The sequence below is a fragment of the Trachemys scripta genome, chromosome 6, assembly GCF_013100865.1.
Source record: "Trachemys scripta elegans isolate TJP31775 chromosome 6, CAS_Tse_1.0, whole genome shotgun sequence".
NCBI classification, from domain to species: Eukaryota; Metazoa; Chordata; order Testudines; family Emydidae; genus Trachemys; species Trachemys scripta.
This window is the reverse complement of record NC_048303.1, coordinates 115,990,066-116,009,502: the sequence shown is the minus strand read 5'-3', so window position 1 is coordinate 116,009,502 and position 19,437 is coordinate 115,990,066.

The window sequence follows — 19,437 nt, the reverse complement described above, 5'->3', positions numbered from 1 at the left end:
GAGCCTTTGGTGAGAGACCTTGTCAAAGGCTTTCTGAAAATCTAAATACACTATATCCACTGGATCTCCTTTGTCTGCATGCTTGTAGACCCCTTCAAGAATTCTAGTAGATTGGTGAGGCATGATTTCCCTTTACAAAAAACATGTTGACTATTTCCCAACAAATTATGTTAATCTATGGTCACCAGTAATTGTAAAAGAGACACTATCAAGGTAAATTCATATATTTAACAAATGCCTTTTCTGTATTTTGGATAAAATTTCAGATTCCTAAAACATAACAAATATATGATACCCTGAACTCAATTCTGCTCAATAAAAATCCCATGTAATTTAATGGGAGTAGCAATAGGACCCCTTACAGGTAATGTGGTCCAGTGGATAGAGCACTGCTCAGGGACTCAGGAGACCTGGTGGCCTCAGTGAAATCAATTGACTTCAGTGTGTCCAGGATTTCACTCCTAGACTCTACCACTGAGTTACTATAGTATCTCAGGCAAGTCACTTCACCCCTCAATTTTCCTTTCTCCATCTTGTTTATTTAACCCCTGATTCTGTAAAGACTTATGTATGTGCTTAACTTTATGCACTGTAAGCAGCTCCATTAATATACAGTATCTGGGCCTTAGACTATAAATGGAGCTGGTATTAAAAACCAGCAAAATGTTTCTCCTTTTTTTCCACTAAAAATTCCAGATTTTGAAGTGTTGTAACCAGCTCTGTATCTGTAGAGTATCTAACACTGACATGTGTATTTGTACAGAGCCTTACACAAATGGGGCCACTAGGTGTTTCTGTAATAAATAAAATAATGCCCTTTTCAATATTTCTCCTTTGTTTACTTTCATTCAACTTGAACATTGATACTAGATTAGCATGACAGGGTACATCCACTATGCCCCTACCTCTTCCACGAACACAAATGGCTCTGAAACTATCAGTATATACTTTATTTACAGTGTCTAATTCCCTCCACCAATACATATCAGCATATCTTTGCTGAGGCCTTTGCTAGAGAGCACCCCTTGTCAGACTCTGTTAACTGTCTCACTCTCCCCTTTTTCCTCACTCACTTCCTTCCTCTTCCTGTGCTCTTTTGAAACCCCTTGTCTGTTAATTGGCTAATTAGCTCATTGACTTCCAAACGCCACTCTGGCCTAGTAATGGGGCACATCTCCTGACCAATTAGGCCTGAGGACTGGAGACTTTTCAAGCTCTCTCACTCAGTGGCTCTATCACCACTAGTCAGTTTCACCATCAGGTAATGTATTTGACTTCCCTGCAAAGGAACACTTATGTTTTTTTAAAATTTGCATTTTTAAAGAAAATATATTTGATATTTTTCATTTATATTAGTTTTTGTAAAAACTTTTCTTTTTAGAACAAACTTAAATTGGGGCTATTTAACTCAGCCTTTTTTATATGTCTATGCACCTTTACCCATAAGAGATTTGTGTGAACTTTCATAACTAACCAACACAATTTGGATAGCCTGTGTCAAAAATTCAGAGAGAATTTAGCTATCAATGCATAGAGTTAAAAATGTGCTGAAAGCTTTTGAATAATTAATAAATTGGGGGAAATTGCGGTCTGTTTTCAAATATTCCCTGAGCAGATAAAGAAGCTACATTTGTTGGATAAATTGTTATTTGTTCAGCACTAATTAGATGTAATAGAATAGTATGTTATGGAGAGAGGATCACTATTAAGCAAAACTCTTCTGATTATAATCCCTTTAAAATCTTACAGTCTAGGCTCCTGATTCTGCAAGCATTTATGCAGGTATGTAATTTTTTGCATGTGAGTAGTACATACTGACTGTGTAAAGTTAAGCATGTGAGTGTTCACAGGTTTGGGCCTACATAAATATGGCAGAGGTATAAATATAGGAATAGGAGCACAATACACATTCATTACACAAGGAAGTGCTGTTTTGTGAAGGAAAAGCTATGAAATACATTTTCTTTAAAAATGCAAATTTAAAAAAAATGGAAGTGTTCCTTTGCAGGGAAGTCAAATACATTACCTGATGGTGAAACTGACTAGTGGTGACAGAACCGCTGAGTGATAGAGCTTGAAAAATCTCCAGTCCTCAGGCCTAATTGGTCAGGAGATGTGCCCCAGTGGTTTGAGCATTGGCTTGCTAAACCCAAGGTTGTGAGCTCAATCCTTGAGGGGGCCATTTAGGGATCTGGGGCAAAAAATTGGTCCTGCTACTGAAGGCAGGGGACTGGACTCCATGACCTTTCAAGGTCCCTTCCAGTTCTATGAAATAGGTATTATTATTTTAAATTGAATTCCTACTATTAATAACTTTATTATTATTTAATATTTGTTGTGATAGCACTCAAAAGGCCCCAGTTAGAATCCAGTTGCCATTATGCTATGTGTGTTGTACTATATATCTTGCTAGCTATATTTTTAAACACCTGTTTCAGAAAAAAACCCAAAACCAATACCATGAATCATCTTACACATATCTTAATAGACTCTCTAAATTATTTTCCTATGTAACTAACATCTACACAGATGATGTGGAAACCACTGTGATCACCCATTGGGCAGGTTTTCTCATCTGGCATGCTTTTTGGGAATTAGTTTCCTTCGGGTGACTTCAGAGGAGGATTTGGGCAACCTTGGACTCCATAGGCTTACCAGTTAGCAGCAGTTCTTCTCATCCATTCCTTCAATCACAGTCACTGAGTAGAGTTACCAGTTCCAGACCAAATCTCCAAATGAAGCATGCACGCAGTGATTTCAGAACTTGCCTCTCTGGGGCAAAATTCTGCTCTCAATTACACCAGAAAACCATTCTCATTTATACCCATCTATCTAGGCATATTTTAATAATCACCTCCACCACTATGCCTGAGCAACCGGTTTGTAGAATGATGTTGTGAGGTCACTACTTAGTATAATTCCCCAGCACATGGTTAAAACTCAGAGCTCCATCGCAATGATTCATTTATTGGTCTAGAGAATGTAGTATGTGCAAGCAATGTATTTTTCTGCCTCTCTGCTTACTAATCTCATTTCTGTAAGTTGCCTGGACTGTGTCTAACTGGATCTGATACATGTCATCCTTATCCTCCTATCTGACACTAACTACTGAGGAAAAGGAGTCTTTTAGATCCAAACCACTTTTTAAAGTAATAAATTGTCTCACTAGATGCAAGAAGATTTATGAACTCCAGGATACAAACAGGCTGAAGTCTTGTTGGAAGAAATGCAAAGGCACTTAACATGGGCCTCCCTGACTCAGACAAACAGGCAAATCCAGCTATAGTAAGACTCAGTTGTAGGTCCATTCTGCATCTATTGTATAATAAAATCAATTGTTCTTTCTATTTGTGCTATATCTGTTTCTCTTCCTCTCTGTCCCGTGCCTGGAGTTTAGTATTGGGTAGTGGGTAGCTCTTGACATAGGAGACAGGTAGTTTTATTTGCATAAGAGAATATAGCAAACTCAGGGAGTTGGCAGGTAAGATCCCATGGGAAGCAAGTCTAGGGAAAAACAACTGAAGACAGTTGGCAGTTTTTCAAAGAGATGTTATTAAGGGCACAAGAACAAACTATCCCACTGCGTAAGAAAGATAAGAAGTATGGCAAGAGACCACCCTGGCTTAACCAGGAGATCTTCGATGATCTAAAACTCAAAAAAGAGTCCTACAAAAAGTGGAAACTCGGTCAAATTACAAAGGATGAATATAAACAAATAATACAAATATGTAGGGACAAAATTAGAAAAGCCAAGGCACAAAATAAGATCAAACTAGCTAGGGACATAAAAGGAAACAAGAAAACATTCTACAAATACATTAGAAGCAAGAGGAAGACCAAGGACAGAATAGGCCCATTACTCAATGAGCTAGGAAACAAACTAGGGAAATACAACCTAGATGGAGCTACTATAAGTTGGGTGCATAACTGGTTGGAAAATCATTCCCAGAGAGTAGTTATCAGTGGTTCACAGTCATGCTGGAAGGGCATAATAAGTGGGGTCCCACAGGGATCGGTTCTGGGTCCGGTTTTGTTCAATATCTTCATCAATGATTTAGATAATGGTATAGAGAGTACATTTATAAAATTTGCGGACGATACCAAGCTGGGAGGGGTTGCAAGTGCTTTGGAGGATAGGATTAAAATTCAAAATGATCTGGACAAACTGGAGAAATGGTCTGAAGTAAATAGCATAAAATTCAATAAAGACAAATGCAAAGTACTCCATTTAGAAAGGAACAATCAGTTGCACACATGCGAAATGGGAAATGACTGCCTAGGAAGGAGTACTGTGGAAAGAGACCTAGGGGTCATAGTGGATCACAATCTAAATATGAGTTGACAGTGTAATGCTGTTGCAAAAAAAGTAAACATTATTCTGGGATGTATTAGCAGGAGTACTGTAAGCAAGACATGAGAAGTAATTCTTCCGCTCTACTCCATGCTGATTAGGCCTCAACTGGAGTATTGTGTCCAGTTCTGGACGCCCCATTTCAGGAAAGATGTGGACAAATTGGAGAAAGTCTAGAGAAGAGCAAGAAAAATGATTAAAGGTCTAGAAAACATGACCTATGAGGGAAGATTGAAAAAAATTGGGTTTGTTTAGTCTGGAGAAGAGAAGACTGAGAGGGAACATGATAACCGTTTTCAAGTACATAAAAGTACATAAAAGGTTGTTACAAGGAGGAGGGAGAAAAATTGTTCTTCTTAACCTCTGAGGATAGGACAAAAAGCAATGGGCTTAAATTGCAGCAAGGGCGATTTAGGTTGTACATTAGGAAAAACTTCCTAACTGTCAGAGTGGTTAAGCACTGGAATAAATTGCCGTGGGAGGTTGTGGAATCTCCATCATTGGAGATTTTTAAGAGCAGGTTGGACAAACACCTGTCAGGGATGATCTAGATAATACTTAGTCCTGCCTTGAATGCAGGGGATTGGACTAGATGACCTCTTGAGGTCTGTGAGGTTATCTGATTAAAATATGATCATATAGATCATTGTTGCAACCACTGTTAAATATTTGTAGCGAACATTTTACAAAGGTTATAGAGTGAGGTGTCTATGAAAAGGTTATGATTTGCTGGTTATGATTATGCTATCTGTATGCATGCATCATTTTTGTATGTGAAGTTATAAGTATTTGGTCTATACTTGGATTTCAAATGTTTGCTCCTGGGGTAATGCCCACGAAGTAATTAGCCAGCACATCTTGGAGGGACTATTCAAATTGAGTGGCCCATCCAAAGAACATTTAACTGACAATGGACCATGGGAGACGCCCATCTACACTTAATGGAATTTCCTGCTGTGACTAGGTGAAATGCATGGTCATGTGACTTGCCCATGTGACTCTAAACTCCATCTTGTTGCTGTAATTTTCCACAGTAAGAACAATGGGATGCCCTCCACATGGCAAAAGCTATAAAAGGCATCTACATCTTCTCCATTTTGTCTCCAATCCTGCTTCTTACCTCTAGAGCAAGTTTGCTACAAAGTGAAGCTCTGAACAATGTACTGAATGACCCATCCAAGCTGTGGATGTACTCCAGAGACTTAAGTCAGCAGTTTAGTCCATCACTGCTACAAGCCTAAACCAAGAACTTTGCCATTACTGTATGTAATTGATTCCTTTAACCAATTTTAACTCTCATCTTTCTTTTTATGAATAAACCTGTAGATTTTAGTTACTAAAGGATTGGCACCAGCGTGACTTTTGGGTAAGGTCTAAGTCAGGGGTCGGGGATGGCAACCTTTCAGAAGTGGTGTGCCGAGTCTTCATTTATTCATTCTAATTTAAGATTTCGTGTGCCAGTAATACATTTTAACGTTTTTAGAAGGTTTCTTTCTATAAGTCTATAATATATAACTAAACTATTGTTGTATGTAAAGTAAATAAGGTTTTTAAAATGTTTAAGAAGCTTCATTTAAAATTAAATTAAAATGCAGAGCTCCCCAGAACAGTGGCCAGGACCTGGGCAGTGTGAGTACCACTGAAAATCAGCTTATGTGCTGCTTTGGCACGCGTGCCATAGGTTGCCTAGCCCTGATCTAAGTTATATATTGACCTGGGTGTATGGCTGGTCCTTTGGGATCAGAAGAACCTATTCTTTGATGAGACCGGTTGTAAAGAACCACTCATCTCTGAATCCAATGTTTTTGGTGGTGATATAAGAACTGGAATGCCTGAGGAAACTGCCTTTATGTTTTCTTGTTAGCCAGTGTGGTGAAACAGGAGTTTAATTTTGTGGCTGGTTTGGTATATCTTTTATAAGAGAATAACCACCAGTTTTGGGTTGTGTTTGCCCTATATCTCAGCAGTTCCTCCTGAATTTGGCATTCTCAGTTATGACCCACTAAGGCACGGTTACAAGGTCCCTTCCAGTTCTATGATTCTATGAATATGCTTTGTTAAATTTACATATTGTGAAAATCATGCAGTGTACTGGGTTTGTTAGAAAAGATCAAATGCAAAGTTAAAATTTGTTTTTTTCCTCCTTTTAGATAACTTTACACTTGATCCTGCAGTTCATACTAAGGAAAACAAACAAACACCACCACATTTAAACCACAGGTAATTTTGCCAGATTGAAGGCTGCAAGTCTTCATACAAATCTCAGATTATATGAACCACACTTTGCTTTTTATCTTGTTCTTGTTATGTTCTTAATGTCCTGCAGTGCAGAGGGACAGAAATTATTCTCGTGCTTCACTTACACGTTTCTTATTTTTCTGCACATTACTATAATGCCAAGAAATTTAATTGTACAGTAGTTCGCTTTGCTGCATCATTCATGGGTTATTTAACTTTGAACCTTTGCCAAATAACTTTTTTCTTAATAAGTTGTGTTCTGCAAAACCTTGAATATCCACAATTTTGTACTGATTAGTATTAACATGAGTCTCTTAAAGGTGAAGGGTTCAGATCTCAAAGATATTTTTACGCTCCTATTCCAATGAAGTTTGTATAGCCGGTTGAGTTGCAGGTACAAAACATAGCATTGACAACCCAAAAAGTTCAAAACTCAGGAGTCAGGCCTCAAAAATTCATTAAATTAGCTTAGAAATCCAGGGACTTTTTAAAAATAACAATAACACTTGGGTTCTTTTTCTTTGCTTTCTGGTCTCGGAGCCTTTGGGATACACTCAAGTCACACTTTCCAGCTTTCTCCTGAATTGCAACAGACAGTTTTAATTTCTTTTTTAAAAGGGAGCTGAGGTTGTCATGTAATCACTTGACTCCAGGAGCTGGTGCTTTGAGGAAAACCCCACAATATCATGAGACTTGTGTTAAACACATAAGAGTTGGCAACACTGTTCTAATCTTGATTGGAAGCACTTGTGTGGGCTTCAACATTTTTCAACAGGGAGCACTGAGAAGCCCAAAACCTATTGTGCATTAAATAAAAGAACAAACAAATACAGCCAGGTCCTGAATCCAGGTGGCAGGACCCCTCAACCCACACAGCACTCCTATTACATCAGAGACTGGGATGCATGGATCGTCTCATAAAGATCCAGTTGCAAGATCTGGCCCTATGCAAGCAGGCCTAGGGAGTGACCGCCAAGTATTGAAGAAGAAGTGTATTTTTTTTGTACATAGTTAGGAGTACAGAAATTGGCTCCTACAGTTTGTCTAGGGATCTCATACTTAAGAAATTGTGATTTAAAAGTGCTGTTTGCAATGTTCTGTTCTGTTCCCTATAGGTCAAATTAGCATATTATGAATCTGATTGTGACCATATGTAGAAAATGTTTTCATTGCTTTTTTTATTTTTAATTTATTTTGAATTAGGGTGTTACCAAGTTTGAAAATCAGCTGCCAAACAAACAACCCTATTGAAATACAGCATGTGAGATGAAAATTAAGTAATTAACATGCCAAATAACTTATTCAAGCGAGGCTCAAATTCAATTTCTCTCTCTCTCATGCCAAGTGAAAAGCTGACAAACACGCTAAGCAAAATCCTAAGAATTCTTCATTCTTCCATCATACCTATTGAAAAACAACAAAACAGAACAGAGGACATTTTTATGCTGCTATAATTGGGTAAACAGGCAAAGGGTTAGTTTTTGAGCTGGTTCAGGGGATCAAGAATTTCAGATATCGTATAATTTGTACTAACTACGATGACTATTTTGCAAGAAGACCTTTCATCTCTGATTCACTTCACATACATTTTCACATGCTACTTTGGTTTTTTTTCCTCCTTTAATGCAAGGATTGTTGTTTGCTTAAATGAGGAGAGGAAAGGATCTGATAGAAGCTGTCTGAGCAGGGCCAGGCTGTGATAGGTCTTTACATGGATGCATGAGGAGGGAGTGAGCAAAGAGCCTCACATGACGGTAGGCTCTGTGCTTGGGGAAGCATAAGGATTGCTTCTCAGTGTGGCCCTAAGGGGGCAGGGAGAATCTGGGGCTAGGACTTTCTCTCTCCACTACAGTCTGGTCTAGATAGTGCACCATCCATCACAGATACTGTGTGGACACAGGGGCCTGGCTAGTGTTCAAAGAGCCCCGAACTCCTTGGGGCAGCTCAGCTCTGCACTACCTCTATTCAGACATGTGGCTAAATGTCACAATTTGACATGCAGCTCAAATGAGAGCACAAAGTGAATAGGGCCCCTATGTTAATGAGCAAGTGGATATGGACAGGTGTCCACTTGGGGACACTTACGTTTTTCTTGACATTTGTTGAAAATCTGAGAAGCTGTTCAGACTGTTAGGGGCCTGGCCCTGACCCCGCACCCACTCCATTTGCCTTCATTGGGAGCTCTTCATGTAGTGGATGGTTCTAGGATCAGTGTACAACCAGGTCAGATTATAGCCTATATTATGATTTGCAGCACATGATTCAATTAACTCCTGAACATAATTCTGATCCTTTGCATGTGGACATCATTGCCCCAACTACATGCTTAAAATGCACTCTTGGAAATCTTGCCTTATTCGGATATACGGGTGTTTATACTAGGGATCTTTAGGGGAAAAAAGTCCCATTCTTGGTCTTCAACTGGTGGCAGCAATTGTGGGAGCACTAGTGTAGACAAGGTAGTGCTGCTTTTGGTGTTTAATGCTATATCGTGTTAACCTCCTCAGAGCAGGTCTAAACCACAGTGTTAAAAACTGACCGCCGTAGAAGCCTCCTCTTCACCACAGCTCCCATGGTTGCTACCTACCACAGTTAGAAATGGGCCAACGATAGCAAGAGTGGGAATTTATATGCAAAAATCTTAGTATAGACAAACTCCACCCTTAGATACACAGGGGACTTTGGGGCAGAATTTGGTCTTTCGTTTACTGCCAATCAAAATCCCTAATAGGTTTACACATTTTTATATCTATATATAATTACAATTTTAAAATATGTTGGAGGAGAAAAGAGGACTGAATAAAAACAGCAACAAGCACCAGCACTGACAAAGTCAGCAATACAACATTTAGGTAATAAGGTGCTTTTATTCACAGCAGGAATTGTAGCAATTGCTATTAATCTTCTTATTGAGTAATGGGAAAATACCTGCATGATAGCCCATTTACAGATCCAAGGGTAGGCACATAAATGGGCATTGATACAAAACTGCTATTTTGTCCCTAGAGTTGCAGACAATCAAGTATTTATTCCAAGTATGTCTTTACCACGGCAGATGGCATCACAGTTGCTCAGTGTGGGGGACAAGGAGTCCCTCAATTAGCTTCCAATACATGGTAAGAACTCTTCTGATTATATATCTTTGCCTTTATCTTTACCTTGTTGTTTAGAGGATAATATGTAAAATGGCACCTAGCCTTATAATGATCGTAGAGGGAGAGAGCAGGGAGAGGAATGACTGAGGTTGAATTTACTTTCCAGAACAGCTGTTGCTCTACAGGAGTTGCCATAGCTCTGCATCTTCTTGTTTAGTATGTTATTAACATTAACACGTAAGTGTTTAGGTGCCTACTCCAGTGCATACTTCCTACCAGGGTGGATAAAAATCAATTTTTTTTTTAATCGGATATTTTTTATTTAAATCCGATATTTTTGATAGGTTTTGAAGAAAAAACTTTATCTAAAAATTGTTTTAATTAAGATACATTACAGCTCAAAAGTATCTCATCATGGAATAGGGATTATAAATTCTAATTCTATAATATGAGACAATATAGTCATGTAATGTTTAAGAAAAGTTTTGTAAATGAGTTCCAATAGTTCATGGATTGGGGACCCAATCTTATGGAGTTTCAGGGGCTTCTGTATAGATTATTTAGGTTAATCTTTCTATCTACCCAATGGGACTCAATGCTCAGTCTAGAAGATACCATCAGAGATGCTTAGTTTTGCAGTCCTCAAACTGTGGATTTGTGTCTTCAGATATAACATGCTTGTTAACAGAACTATTAACTAGGGTTTGTAACCTGTCCTTTAAATCGGCTTCTGTACCCACTGACTGGAAGATAGCTAATGTAACGCCAATATTTAAAAAGGGCTCTAGAGGTGATCCCGGCAATTACAGACCGGTAAGTCTAACGTCAGTACCGGGCAAATTAGTCGAAACAACAGTAAAGAATAAAATTGTCAGACACATAGAAGAACATAAATTGTTTGGCAAAAGTCAACATGGTTTCTGTAAAGGGAAATCGTGTCTTACTAATCTATTAGAGTTCTTTGAAGGGGTCAACAAACATGTGGACAAGGGGGATCCAGTGGACATAATGTACTTAGATTTCCAGAAAGCCTTTGACAAGGTCCCTCACTAAAGGCTCTTAAGTAAATTAAGTTGTCATACGATAAAAGGGAAAGTCCTTTCATTGATTGAGAACTGGTTAAAAGACAGGGAACAAAGGGTAGGAATTAATGGTAAATTCTCAGAATGGAGAGGGGTAACTAGTCGTGTTCCCCAAGGGTCAGTCCTAGGACCAATCCTATTCAACTTATTCATAAATGATCTGGAGAAAGGGGTAAAAAGTGAGGTGGCAAAGTTTGCAGATGATACTAAACTGCTCAAGATAGTTAAGACCAAAGCAGACTGTGAAGAACTTCAAAAAGATCTCACAAAACTAAGTGATTGGGCAACAAAATGGCAAATGAAATTTAATGTGGATAAATGTAAAGTAATGCACATTGGAAAAAATAACCCCAACTATACATACAATATGATGGGGGCTAATTTAGCTACAACGAATCAGGAAAAAGATCTTGGAGTCATCGTGGATAGTTTTCTGAAGATGTCCACGCAGTGTGCAGAGGCGGTCAAAAAAGCAAACAGGATGTTAGGAATCATTAAAAAGGGGATAGAGAATAAGACTGAGAATATATTATTGCCCTTATATAAATTGATGATACGCCCACATCTTGAATACTGCGTATAGATGTGGTCTCCTCATTTCAAAAAAGATATGCTGGCACTAGAAAAGTTTCAGAGAAGGGCAACTAAAATGATTTGGGGTTTGGAATGGGTCCCATATGAGGTGAGATTAAAGAGGCTAGGACTTTTCAGCTCAGAAAAGAGGAGACTAAGGGGGGATATGATAGAGGTATATAAAATCATGAGTGATGTGAAGAAAGTAGATAAGGAAAAGTTATTTACTTCTTCCCATAATACAAGAACTAGGGGTCACCAAATGAAATTAATGGGCAGCAGGTTTAAAACAAATAAAAGGAAGTTCTTCTTCACACAGCGCACAGTCAACTTGTGGAACTCTTTACCGGAGAAGGTTGTGAAGGCTAGGACTATAACAGCGTTTAAAAGAGAACTGGATAAATTCATGGAGGTTAAGTCCATTAATGGCTATTGGCCAGGATGGGTAAGGAATGGTGTCCCTAGTCTCTGTTTGTCAGAGGGTGGAGATGGATGGCAGGAGAGAGATCATTACCTGTTAGGTTCACTCCCTCTGGGGCACCTGGCATTGGCCACTGTCGGTAGACAGGATACTGGGCTGGATGGACCTTTGGTCTGACCCAGTACGGCCGTTCTTATGTTCTAACAGCAAAAATGTTTTTAAATAAATAATGTAGAGGTGGGAAATAACAGACCTCAACCCTATTGTCCCTGTGCAAATTTGTGTACACAGAGTCAATCCCTTACCTCTCTCTAAAAGTGCAAAGTTTCAAAAAGTTCAATGAATAGATTGTTGGGGACAGAATAGATCTGGACAAGGAGAAGAAGTCTGGAGATAAATGGGAGAAGGGAGGGACAGTCAGTAGAAACAAAAGTGAAACTGTTTGAGCAGCATATTCCAGAAGTCTTGAGGTCTTTCTGAGTGTAGCCTTCATTGATTTGGGATCTACCATACCATTCTCTCACTAGATGGGAAAAACTATAATGGCAGCAGGCCATGAAAGAGACCCAGTTTGGGAATAAGAACCAATCAGCAAACATATATTTCTTGAATATGTTTTAAAGAAAGTCACAGCAGTGAACTGGTGGAAGTCACTTAAGCACTTGGATTCAGAGACTGTTGAAGTGATAATCTCACTTTTAACAGCAGTAGCTTCTTCTGCCAGTGTAGAAAGAATATTTTCTTCCTTTGGACTAATTCATTCCAAATTGAGAAATCATTTGGGACTTGAAAAAAAGATTGTTCATAATCTGGAAAAGAAAAACAAACAGGAAAATGAAAGTGAAGACGACTGAGCTGCAGAAGCAAATATTTTAAGTTTCTCATGTTGACCTAGCTGACGTAGTCAATTTAATTTTTTTAAATTATTTAACTATTTCAGTTAAAAACAATTTTAAGAAAAACAAACCTGATTTTCAAAAACTTGACTGTTTAACTAAATTCAAACATTTATATACTTGTTTTGTTAAAATATTATGTTTGCTGTTGAAGAAAAAACTCCAGAATACATAACGTTGTTGTTTTAGTTAAATAAAACAATTTAAATGTCTGTCTGGTGATGTTCTCCTCCGAATACATCATGGCAAGAAAATCCTCCAAATATTAATGATTAACCTGTTGAACTGGAGATAGTTCACCACCCAATCACTTCATAAATATCTGCTTCAATTACCTTTGGTAAATGAAATAACCAAACAATCATTCATTTTCTGATATAGCTGTAAAACAAATCTGAAAAGTTTTCCAAATAAATCACTTTAAAAATGTATAGTGTGTACCTTCTAAAAATTAAACCTACATCTATCTCTGAGTTATGAAGCATATGTATTAAGGTTATAACAACCAACAAGAATGCACTTTTATGTAGAAATCCATGATTAAATCGAGTCCTTCTGACTAGTGATTTAAATCAAATCCACCCTGCTTCCTACACTAAAGGTACTGTAGATAAGATGAGTTGGAGTGTGTCCGAAACGTTAAAGTTTAGCCAGTTGGTCATGTCTGCAAATGAAAACTGTCCCCTCTTTTTGATGCTCCTCCCTTGACTCTCTCCCTTATCTGCTTCCTTATTCATCATTTTTCTTTTTGTTCTATTTGCAGAGAGGTATAGTATCTATGTAGGTATTTTACACACACACACACACACACACACACGTATATGCATGTATAAAATTATCATAAAATATATAATACATAATGACTCATGAATATAAGGTACAATGACTTCATGTGTCCCTTTGGGAAGGACAGAATATCTCCTTCGCAACAGAATGCAGCTCCTGTTTCTTGCCCTGCAGAATTGCAGGATATGGTTTTGCTCCCCTCCCCCTACTAAAAAGACTGACATATATGCTTAACTTTATACATGGGAGAAGTTCCATTGAAGTATGTGGGGCTAGTCATGTACATATAAGTTAAGCATGTACTGTTGTTTGTGAATCTTTGCTGGGCCAAAGCCTTTAAAGCTGTGATACATGCACTTGTGTGAAGCTAATAAGCATGTGAAAAATTATGGAAGCTTGTGATAAAAGGCAGTCAAGCAAGAAATAAATTGATTATGCGCCTTTAACTTGCACAGTTGGATTCATGGTAACTAAGGCATCTGGCTTTACAGGCAAAGGGATATAAAATACCTTTCATAAAATGTTTAAGAACTCACTAAAACATTCCTAGAATAGTTTGTTTTGTAATACACATGGCAAATACAGAACACAAGAGGGTGTATTTGCAGTGACCTCCATAACTCACTGATTTGCAAGTCATGAGTAATGGATCCATCCCAAACTCCTGCTAACCCTTTACAGCCCAGTGAGCCATCATGTATACCATTTAGACATATGCCAGGAAATCTGTAAATTGTTGATGTAAATTTATCCTAAACTGTATCTTAACTTCTCCAGCCACCAGCAGCCTTCAGTGGGTAATATGTTTATGCTGCTGGCCAAACCCACCCTGAAAGGCTGTAGCTCATTAGCTTTGAGTGTTGCATTTATGTTCAGTACTATGGTGACAGGAGCTTTACAAATAGATAGATAGAGCAGATGGGCAGAAAACATGGTCAGATTGGTTAGGTGAGTTTCAAGACATTTCCAATTGAAGATTTTGTCATGAATTTTTGTAAAAGTTATAGAAAATTAGAAAAAAAAGGTTATATTTTAACAATATTGTGATAAATCCTATCAGTGCATGAAATATGACAAATATCAATACAAATCTTTAAGGAATCTAATATTAACCTTTCACCTAAACAATATTTTTGAAGCAACATTCTTTCATGCTTATACATCACATGATTCAGTGATAAAAGAAATATTTTTAATGCTGAAGGCTAATTTTAACTGCAGCCATAAGGTCCTCTTTAAAACCAGATATTCAGTGCTACAATTGTAGGTGATGTTCATTACCTTTATAAAAAACAAAAAACACTTTGATCTAGATCACTGGGTATAGGTAACAGAGTAACATAATAATAATCAAAAGCAAAGGTAACAAGTGAGCACCTGATAGCCCCAGGAAAAGCAAACTATTGCACTGACAAATGAGGGAAGAGATGACAAATTGCTAAAACAACACTTGTTTAGAAGAGGAAAGGAGAGGAGGGCAGTCCTTGCCCTGAAAATGTGCCACAGACAGTGGCTGAAGTATGTTAGCCTAAAGGATCTGCAAGGAAATGTGGGCCAAACCGCAGAGATCTCATTACAGCCATGAATAATATCTGTCCCTACGTTTGTCTTTCAGTTGCTCTCCCATCTAGGTTGTCCCTTGACCCCTCTGCGCACATATGAAATTTGCAGGAGTAGTTAATGTTTAAACTTTCAGCATCAATTTACACTGCCAGTTTGCTCTGTATGTTATAACGCTTTCCTATGGGAACATGACACTTACAGAGGCTTTTCCCTAATTTCACCTACATCTGCCTCTGGGTATGCACTGAACTCCATCGTACCTTGTTGGCGCAGGGGAGCTGCCAGTAGTTACGCAGAAGAACATGGAAGAGACGTGCCATGTAGCCACCATTCCCCTCCGAATGCCACTGCATTTGAACAATCACTAATGCAATTTTGTTCCCCTCCCTGCTGTGCAAGGGAGAGGAGCATAAAAATTGTCAACTTATTGCCTTAGGGACTGATCCAGCTCCCCAGATAATGGAAGTTTTTTCCATTGACTTTAACAGGAGTTAGATAGTCATAGAATAATGTCAGCCATTTACTTTCAATAGTAGAAAGTTACTAGCATAACTTTTAAACTGTCCTAAAACAAACAGCAAGGCAGCTCTAAATTTGCCAGATGTTTATTTGCTGTTCAGGTGTGGGTTTTGGTTGCATAATCTAATTATAAACCTGAAAGTTATGAATTGATAGTGAGGAACTTGTCAAGTTTTAAACCTTATTGAAGTTTTGAAAAGTATGTACAAATGTCCCTGGCAGAGGGCATCCTTGGTTAATAGGATACAGTATTCTCCTCCTCTCAGAGTCCGAATGCACATGTGACACTTTGAATTGGTATGGACTGGACTGCATTTTGTTTGAAATAAATTTAATTCACTTATTTGTATTATTGATAGGATATTTGTGCACCAAGAAATATGTAGCTTTTCATTGTTTTCCATAGCTGGTTATAGTGGTGGACCTTGAAAACTTGCCATATACCTTAATTAAATAAGTATTTGCAATTAAATAAACTCCGTATTTTATATATTCAAGGTATTTCCTATAGTAAGTATAGGGAACTACTGTACAAAGGAATAGTATAGATAGCAAGGTAACCTCCATCTTAAGTAAAATTGGCAAGTGGATAAGGGCCAAAGGGCCACTGTTCCAGTTCGGAGCCTGATCCATCAAGGTAATGAGCACTAACAAATAATAGAGAGGAAAAATGCTACAGTGATAGGGTATGATAATCAGGTTCAATTCCCTGTTACCTTGAGCAAGTCACAATCTCTCTGAGCCTCAGTTCCCCATCTATAAAAGAGAGATAATAGCACTTACCTACATCACAGGCGTGCTGTAAGAGTAAATGCATAAAAAGATTGTAAGATACTACAGTAAAACCAGAGTCTTGTAAACACTTAATGTAGATAGGTGTTGAGCATTAACATGCTATTCAGACTGGGAGTTGACACTAGCATTTTGGTTGAGGCACTCCGCAACATACAGAATTGTTTCCTACCTAATAACAAAGTCCTGGAACTTCTTTCTGAGAATTTCTAGACTTACACAGCTTTAATTCATGCATATGCATCAGACTTTTTCTATTTCACCTAATTGCACAATTTTACTGTTGCATTTGCACATGAGTTGAATTTGCTTATGCCGCCACCCATAAACTGCCTCTATTATAGGCAAATTCAGCAAACAGGCAAAGCTTCAGGTATACACATGACTACCTTAGCAACAATGGGCAAATGATATGATAACTGTCCTGTGAACCAGAGCAAAACACCTGTTCAAGTTAAGACAACATGAACAGGGAAAAATGTTAATTTTTTTTTTTTTAAATCTCTGGATGTTGCCATGGGCATCCAGCCCACTGGTTAATACTTTAAAATCACTCAAATGAGAAAAGATGTCATAGAAAATAGTTGTATGTAACAGTCTCTCATTTTCGTAAACTCTTAAGATGTTTGTCATATAAATTAACTCATAACACCTGAGTCCTAAAACTCAATATTACAAGGTTTGATTGCCAGTAATAAACTCCGCTTTGGCTGGTCAGAGCGTTTGATCTGACACTTGCCATTATTAACATTGTAACATTTTCTGTACTTATATTTTCCACTTGATTTGCATAAAATGCATCCTCCTTACTTCATGAAAAAGCCTGCTGTTGCTTTAAAAAAAATGGAGTTAAAAACTTAAATAGAGTTTATGTGGCATCAGCCTGAAAAGAGCTTTGAATATACAAAAACCACTACTTTTGGTTTGCTAAATTTAAACCTCCCTTCCACACCTGTTTGCAGCCTAGGGGTAAAATATTTATTTATATTTTTAGCAGTGGATTATTTGTTCTTGAGAGGTTTTTTTAGGTGAGCAAACTTACACATATAAAGGACCACACTTCAAATAACAGTATTACTGATTTGATGGGTTTAAAGTATTTTAGGTACCAAGTAATGTAACAATTAATCTGTAGGTGATGGGATGATTGTTCTTCAGTAGCATTAATCTCCCACCAAAGGATGTGCTTATCGCAATTCTGTCACTTGGTGCTCATAAATAAAAATTTAAAAAAATGATTTACAACATGGATATACAAACTCTTCTGGAATTCATGCAAGACAGTCTTTCTAGAATCCATGGCTATCATTAAAAATTAAACAGGTCTGTTCAATTCTTGACCACATTTTTCCCATTTAAAATTAGCTAGTGAGTAGCATGCCCCAAATACGCTCAGAATGTGTGATCTTTGCACTTTGCCATAAATTGTTCCTGCGTTCATATTGCCATTTACAAGCAGTTCATAAAGTCTAAACACATTATTATAAGTCCAATACCCACCTTAACACACAGGTGAGCTGGATTGGTTTTCAGCAATGAATTTGTCAGTGCTTGGCTGAGGCCTAAAGCCTTGGCAAGAGCTGGCACCTAGTCTGCCAGTGTCACACTCTGTAGTGCCATATTAAAAAAAAAAAAAAGTAAATGTATGTAAGTGTAAGCCAGGAAACCACTCACCCTCCTCTAAGTAAGCTATTCTCTGGTTCTAAACATTAAATAAAGCCTCAATCCAGCAAAGGATTTAAGCAGTAGTCCCATTGACTTCAATAAGGAAAATCACTTTACAAATTAAGCACATGCTTAACTACTGTGCTAAATCAGGGCCTAGTGTTGTAGCCCCTGAATGTATGTTCCTCTATATATTTTTTTCTGGGGCTTGCATTATTATTTGCAAAGTCACAGTACTATTTATTTCACTTCAAGACCTTTGTGTGCCTTCTAGGAAAAACAAACAAGCAAACAAACAACAAGCCACTTGCATTCTCAGTTTGAATTTATGAAATCATTGCAATACCTTTAAACAATGATTCATAATGTCTGTAGGTCTGCCTTTTGTTTGTGTGTCCTGGGATTCTGCATAGCACCCCATATTCTGTGGGGTTCACACAGGCACAGAACCACACAAAGCACATTGCAGGCCCAGGGCTCTAAAGCCTTACATTTCATTTTCAGTTACAGGAAAAATCTGTATCCTAAATGTTCTGACAGCCTCGGGCACATTAGATGAAACAGGGGGAAGGGAAGGATTAAAAGGGGTTTAGTGTCGGGTCAATAAAATCAAAGACATAAACTTAGAAGGAAATCAGCAGCCTGGGGTTTTCAAAATTAGGAGCAACTCCCCCAAGCCAAGGAGAGAAAGGGAGCTGCCCTCAGGTCAGAGGTCACTCTCACCCTGTGCCCTGGTGTGCCTCTGCCTGGGATCTACCCCAGCTAACCCCCAGCAGCTAGAAGAACAGGAGTACTTGTGGCACTTTAGAGACTAACAAATTTATTAGAGCATAAGCTTTCGTGGACTACAGCCCACTTCTTCGGATGCATACAGAGTGGAATAAATATTGAGGAGATATATATATATACACACATACAGAGAGCATAAACAGGTGGGAGTTGTCTTACCAATTCTGAGAGACCAATTAAGTAAGAGAAAAAAAAAACTTTTGAAGTGATAATCAAGCTAGCCCAGTACAGACAGTTTGATAAGAAGTGTGAGAGTACTTACAAGGGGAGATAGATTCAATGTTTGTAATGGCTCAGCCATTCCCAGTCCTTATTCAAACCGGAGTTGATTGTGTCTAGTTTGCATATCAATTCCAGCTCAGTAGTCTCTCTTTGCAGTCTGTTTTTGAAGTTTTTCTGTTGTAATATAGCCACCCGCAGGTCTGTCACTGAATGACCAGACAGGTTAAAGTGTTCTCCCACTGGTTTTTGAGTATTTTGATTCCTGATGTCAGATTTGTGTCCATTAATTCTTTTGCGTAGAGACTGTCCGGTTTGGCCAATGTACATGGCAGAGGGGCATTGCTGGCACATGATGGCATATATCACATTGGTAGATGTGCAGGTGAACGAGCCCCTGATGGTATGGCTGATGTGATTAGGTCCTATGATGATGTCACTTGAATAG